Source organism: Hordeum vulgare, chromosome 5H, assembly GCF_904849725.1.
Source record: "Hordeum vulgare subsp. vulgare chromosome 5H, MorexV3_pseudomolecules_assembly, whole genome shotgun sequence".
In the NCBI taxonomy this organism is placed as follows: Eukaryota; Viridiplantae; Streptophyta; class Magnoliopsida; order Poales; family Poaceae; genus Hordeum; species Hordeum vulgare.
Window position 1 is genome coordinate 351,791,412 of NC_058522.1, and position 7,793 is coordinate 351,799,204.

The window sequence follows — 7,793 nt, forward strand, 5'->3', positions numbered from 1 at the left end:
AGTTACTTCCATCATCTTTCAGCTTAGCTTTATCTAGGAACGCATTAAAATTCAGGGGAGCTACTATGCGAGCCATTGATCTACAACGTAATTTGCAAAGACAATTTTAGACTAAGTTCATGATAATAAGTTCAATTAATCATATTGCTAGTGAACTTCCACTCGAATCAACATCCCTCGGGTTGTATAAGTGTTACATGATCAAAATCCGAACCCAAGTCCAATCATCACGTGAGATGAGGTGGTTTCAATGGCGAACATCTCCATGTTGATCATATCTAGTATATGACTCATGTTCGAACTTTCAGTCTACGTGTTCCGAGGCCATGTCCATACATGCTAGGCTCGTTAAGTTTAACTCGAGTATTCTGCATGTGCAAAATTTTCTTACACTCGTTGTATGTGAACGAATATTCTATACACCCGATCATCACGAGGTGCTTCGAAACGACAAAATTTCACAATGGTGCATACTCGGGGAGAACACAATTCTTATCTTGAAATTAAGTGAGGGATCATCTTGTAATGTTACCATCGTCCTAAGCAAAATAAGATTCAGAAAATATAAACATCGCATGCAAATCAAATAAGTCACATGATATGGCCATCATCATCTTGTGCTTTTGATCCCCATCTTCAAAGCACCGGCATGATCTTCATCATCACCGGCATGACATCATGATATCCATCATCTCCATTTACATTATTTTCTGGTGGAGAAAACTTCTCTAGGGGGAGAAACCCTCGGTGATCCCATACAACATAAGGGGGGGGGGGTAATTTCAGTGAACTCTTATTCACACTTAAGGGGGAGAAAAATTCAAGGAACACTTATCAAAGAGAGAAGAATCAAGGATCCCTTTCTCTCAATGAGACCTTACCCTCTGACCTTTTTGGCAATTAATGCCAAAGGGGAGAAATATCAAATCTTCCAACAAGCCTACATAAAGGGGGAGAAATATCACCAATAAGCTTACACAAAAGGGGGAGAAATATCAAAAGGAGGAGATATTTGTTCCTAAAGAAAGATCTACCTAAGGGGAGATATATCAAGCCTTGCATATTAAGGGGGAGAGAGATAAAATTGTTTCAAATATCATTGATTTACTTCCGCCATCTTCGGATTGAACTTGTCTCACCCTACCTACTCCCAATATCTACATGCTATGTTTTAGGGGGAGGGGAAATTATTACATATTCATCCTTAGGGGAGAAAGTTATAAATTCTCTTGGAGACATATTTATCATCAAATTCTATTTTCAATATGTATGCAATATATTGATACTTTTGAAGCTATTTTCATCTTTACAATAGAGTACTCTTGTGTTATCTAACATTTGTTTTCCCAAGTGTACTCCTACTACTAAGACGCTCAAGAACCTCAAGGTAAGTATATGCATCATCTCCCTCTTCATGATGATCTCTTGTCTCTTGCACATGTTGTTTGAAAGAGTGAGTCCTGCACATGGAAAGTCTTCTTTCACATATGTTTTATGCATATAGCCAAGATCTATATGACTTGTCTTGTCCTTTCTACGTTGTGTGTGCCCATGCAGTCCAAAGCAACTATCCTTTAAAAGGGGTTTCACACATTTAGGGGGAGCTTGTACAGTCATGTATCTTTCAAAGCTGTCATATTCTAATTACTATCATTATTTGAAGCTTTGATTGTATGTTGTCATCAATTACCGAAAAGGGGGAGATTGAAAGCACATATGCTTCGTTGGTGGGTTTGATAATTCATGACAACATACATTGTCTCTTGGACTAACACTTTTACCTAGTATATTTCAGGTATAGTCCACAGAGAATATTGGCTATAGGATTGTGAGGAGATGCCCCTTGATGAAAGGAAGAATTGGATTGGCTCAAGCTTCAAGCAAGAAGATTATACATTTTACATTTGTGAGAAATCACTTTGAGTCCATAGGAAAGACAATACTATTAAAAGGGGGTGAGGTATTATGATGAATTAGTTGCTCAAGTGCTTAGAGATAGCCACCAAAAATACTCAGCCATTCTCCCACAAAATATCTTTGTCCAAACCCAAACCAACAAAATCAATGCCACCAACAATTTACACTCGGCTATACCGATTTTACACTTGACAGATCCTATGCCAAACCCACCATCTCGGTACAATGAACATTCCTACCAGTGCCACCGAGATTTGGTGACCAACATTCTGTTCAGATGATTTCAAGTTTAAGAATTTCTGAATTTTAAATCGGTCTCACCGAGTTTTGGAAAGTTGTCTAGGTCATCATATCGGTACCACCGAGATTTATATATCGGTCTCACCGAGAATTCAAATGTTGCCACATTTAGGAAACTCGGTACCACCTATATTCATTAGGTGTCACCGAGTTGGGCAATAATGTTGTAAAGGTTGGATTTTGGGGGGTTCCTATATATAACCCTCCACCTCCTCTCATTCGCACAGGAAGCACTCAGAACACACTTACACTTGCCAGATCCATTTTTCTAAGAGACAGCCACCTAATCATGTGTTGAGATCAAGAGACTCCAATCCAATCATTTGAACCTTGATTTCTAGCCTCGCCAAGTTGCTTTCCACAAAATCAATCTCTTCTACCCATGCCAAATCTGCGAGAGAGTGATTGAGTGTTGAGGAGACTATCTTTATAAGCACAAGAGCAAGGTGTGCATCATTCTACCGCATCTATTACCTTTTGGAGGGTGGTGCCTCCTAGATTGGGAAGGTGTCGCTTGGGAGCCTCCCACTTCGTGTTGTGGAGTTGAACCAAGATGTTTGTAAGGGCAAGGAGATCGCCTACTTCGTGAATATCTACCGTGAGTGAGGCTAGTCATGTGTGGACGGAGGCGTGGTGGAATAGACAAGGCCTCTTCTTCATGGACCCCTTGTGAGTGGAGCCCTCCATGGACTCTCGCAGTCGTTACCCTCTGTGGGTTGAATTCTCCACTAACATGGACGTATGGTAGCGCCACCTATCGGAACCATGCCAAAAATCGATGTGTCAATGTCTTTGTGTTTGATCTTCCTAAACTCTACTCCTTAATACATGTGCAAAGTCTTTACTGTACGCTGCCATATTTGTTGACTAGCATGTGTAGGGTGCAGTCGACTTGTTAGAATCGCTAAAATATGCCAACCGTTAAATTGGGAAAAGGCTATTATTTTAATTTATGCAAGTAGTCAATTCACGCACCCCCCTCTAGACACCTCTTCTATCGATCTCACACCTTCTCTAGGTGAAACCGCCCCAAGCAACCCCGGTGCTTCACATCAACGATGACGACGACAGTAAGTTTTCTCTAGTGATCTGCTTAACAAATGCATACTTAGCTTCGTACATGCTAGATAGCCCTATTATGACACATACTTAGCTTATTTTCCTAACAAAGACATACTTAGCTTATCTCCAAAATGACATAATTAGCTTATTTAGTTCATTTATCACATAATTAGCTTAGTTAGGTCAAAAATGGCATAATAACCTTGGTTATCTCATAAATGTCAAATACTTAGCTTATTTTCCTCCAAAATGACATAATAAGCTCAAAAATAACATAAAAAGAAAAATAAAGAATAGAAGAGGAAAGATAAGAAAAAGAAAGAATATAAGAAGAAGAATGAGCTTCTTCTTTCTTTCTTCTTATTATTTTCCTTCTCCTTCTTCTTCTTCTTCATCATCATCATCATCATATTTTTGTTCTTCACCATCTTCTTCTTCTAGTCTTCTTCTTCTTCTTCTAGTTTTCTTCTTATTATTATTCTAATTTTCTTATTCTCAATTTGCAGATTTGTTTCACTTCATGGAAGCTGACATTTATGGACTGCTACTATTTTCTTTTTGTTTCGATTTGTATGGATGAACAGTGTGATGTTTGAAATTATGTGTATATATGGATGAACAATGTGAAGCTAGCCTATTTGTTGTCTATGCTTCTTATATGATGTTTTAAACTATATATGATGTTTGCAATTATATATATCATAGATGTATTTTGAAAATGCAGGGAAATAACTGAAAACAAACAAAAAAGTGGCAATACAGGCATTTTGCCGTGTGCCAGCCGACGGCAAAGGAGCCACATGGCACCAACCTGTGCAACCTAGGAGCAGCTGGTCTGACCCATATGGTCACTTTGTCGTCAGCTAGAATAAGGCAGACGACAAAGGGCCTCTCAGGCACACGGCAAAGGACCACTAAGGCAGACGACAAAGGACATGGCAGGCAGCTGGCTGGCGTAGCTAGGGTGACGTCAGCTGGCAGATGGCAAAGGTTGTCGTCATCTTGCAGATGGCAAAGGCTGTTGTTAGCTACCTAACGGGGTTGACAACTATCTAATGCCGTCTAGCCCCTTTGTCGTCTGCTGGTCTAGATAGACCAACAACAAAGATCTTTGTCATCTGCCTCCTCCCGGCACACGGCAAAGAAGGTATTTACTGTTGGAAATATGCCCTAGAGGCAATAATAAATTATTTATTATTATATTTCCTTATTCATGACAATCTTTTATTATCCATGCTATGATTGTATTGATTGGAAACTCAAATATATGTGTGGATACATAAACAACACTGTCCCTAGTGAGCCTCTAGTTGACTAGCTCGTTGATCAAAGATGGTCAAGGTTTCCTCGCCATAGACAAGTGTTGTCACTTGATAACGGGATCACATCATTAGGAGAATGATGTGATAGGCAAGACCCAAACTATAAACGTAGCATATGATCGTGTCAGTTTATTGCTACTATTTTCTGCATGTCAATGTATCTGTTCCTATGACCATGAGATCATGCAACTCCCGGACACCAGAGGAATACCTTGTGTGTATCAAACATCGCAACGTTATTGGGTGACTATAAAGGTGTTCTATAGGTATCTCTGAAGGTGTCTGTTGGGTTGGCATGGATCAAGACTAAGATTTGGCACTCCGTGTGACGGAGAGGTATCTCGGGGCCCACTCGGTAATACAACATCACAACAAGCCTTGCAAGCAATGTGACTAAGGAGTTAGTCACATGATCTTATATTACGGAACGAGTAAAGAGACTTTCTAGTAACGAGATTGAACTAGGTATGGAGATACCGACGATCGAATCTCGGGCAAGTAACGTAGCGAAGGACAAAGGGAATAGCATACGGGATTAACTGAATCCTTGACATAGAGGTTCAACCGATAGAGATCTTCGTAAAATATGTAGGAGCCAATATGGACATCCAGGTCCCTCTATTGGTTATTGACCGGGGTGTCTCTCAGGTCATGTTTGCATAGTTCTCGAACCCACATGGTCTGCAGACTTAAGGTTCGGTGACGTTTCGGTATAGTTGAGTTGTAGGTGTTGGTGACCGAATGTTATTCGGAGTCCCGGATGAGATCATGGACGTCACGAGGAGCTCCGGAATGGTTTGGAGGTAAAGATTGATATATAGGAAGTCCTGTTTTGGTCATCGGAAAAGTTTTGGGCTCATCGGTAGTGTACCGGGGCTGCCGGGAGGGTACCGGGGACCATTGGGAGGGGTGTCACGTCCCGAGGGGACTCATGGGCTATGGGAGGACACAAACCAGCCCATAGTGGGCTAGCCTAAGCCCCCACTAAGTCCCATAAGGTTTGAGAAGGAAAAAACCCAAAGGTGGAAGAGGAGGAAAGGGTTTCCAAGTGGATAGGAGGAATCCTACTCCTAGTAGGATTGGAGTAGGACTCCTCCACCTCCAATTTCAGCCAAACCATGAGGGTTTGAGGCTGCCTCCTCCCCTCCCTCCCTCCTATATATACTAGAGGATTTAGAGGCTAACCCTAATTCCCACGTTCTCCCTCTACTTCGTCTAGATCGTTTTCTCCTCTAGTCTAGTTCGGCGGTGCTTAGGCGAAGCCCTGCTGGATTAGTTCACCACCACCACCATGTCGTCGTGCTGGAGAACTCATCTACCTCTCCGCCCCTCTTTATGGATCAACAAGGCGGGGATCGTCATCGATCTGTACGTGTGCTGAACGCGGAGGTGCCATCCATTCGGCACTAGATCAGGATGGATCGTCATGGGATCGCGGAACGGATCGTGATGAGATCGCGGGACGGGATGCGATTTGGATCGCGAAAATGTTCGACTACATCAACCGCGTTATATACGCTTCGACTTAACGATCTACAAGGGTATGTAGGTTCACTCTCCCCTCTCGTAGATGATCATCACCATGGATAGGAATTGTGTGCGCGTAGGAAACTTTTTGTTTCCCATGCGACGTTCCCCAACATTTACCGTGACTTTTAGTGCCAAAAGTTTTGCCGTCAGCCAGCGGACAATAAAGGTCTTTGTCGTCCATGAAATGGTCCTTTGCCGTCCGCTATGGTAGAAGGCAAAGAAGCATATTCCCGTCATAGGGTTGGGGTGCACCGACGAAGTATGCACTGACCCTCGAGGTGAGAATGGGCAGTGAACTGTACCGAAGAGGCTAGCAACATATGTGGAGGTGAGAGTGTGTACATCCACATGTTCACATTAGTCATAAAGAACTCACATACTTATTTCAAGATTTTATTAGCTCTCTCGTAGCAAAGTACTACTCGCAATGCCACTAGGGAAGAAGTTTGTAGGAGTTAACCATCGTGCGTCCCCGAGCTAAACAACACTAGGACTTCAACAGGGAATAAGAATGCTCACACATCATCACCATGCCATAAAAAATATTTAGAAGAACACCAAGTTAGCACCCTCTAATTCACAATATTCTTACTAACCAATGATCATGTACTGATACGTCTCCAACGTATCTATTATTTTTGCTTGTTCCATGCTATGATATTATTATTATTGGATCTTTTTATTATCATTTTATACCTTTTTATATCATTTTTGGGGACTAACCTATTAGCTTAGTGCCAGTTCCTGTTTTCTGCCCTGTTTTTGTTTCGCAAGAAATCAATATCACATAAGATCAAATCGTCCCGAAACTTTTGGAGGATTTTTTATTGAAGATAAGGATCACCTGGAACTTGGAGGCCAAGGAAGATCTTGTCGAAGGGCCCCACACAACACCAGGACGCACCCGAGGGGGCGCCCTGATGTTGTGTGGGCCCCTCCACGCTCCATTTTCCCTACATCCTCCACTATAAATTCAGCAATATTCCAAAACCCTCAAGGGAGTCCATGAAATACTTTTTCCGCCGCCGTAATCCTCTGTTCTCGCCAGATCCCATCTAGAGGCCTTTTCTGGTACTCCGACGGAGGGGGAACTCATCACGGAGCGGCTCTACATCAACCTTGTCGCCTCTCTGATGATGCGTGAGTAGTTCACCACAGACCTACGGGCCCGTAGGTAGTAGCTAGATCTCTCTCTCTCTCTCTCTCTCTCTCTCTCTCTCTATATATATATATATATATATATATATATATATATCTTTGTATCTCAATACAACGGTCTCCATGATCTTCCTGGAGATCCATTCGATGTAATGACTTTGTGCGGCGTGTTTGTTGGGATCTTATGAATTGTGAGTTTATGATCAGATATATCCTTGTTCTATTTGAGTTCTTTGCTGATCTCTTTTATGAATGATTTAGTATAACCTTGTATTTCTTATGTGAAGTTTTGGTTTGGTTTTGCCAACTATATTAGATCTTCTTGCAATGGGAAGAGGTGCTCGGTAATGGGTTCGATTATGCGGTGTTCAGTCCTAGTGACGGAAGTGGAGTTGATGCGCATGTGTTTTTGCCATTAAGGATAACAAGTTGGGATGGATTATTATATGATTTTGTCTTGACTACATCATGTCATCGTTCTTAATGCATTACTTTGTTCTTATG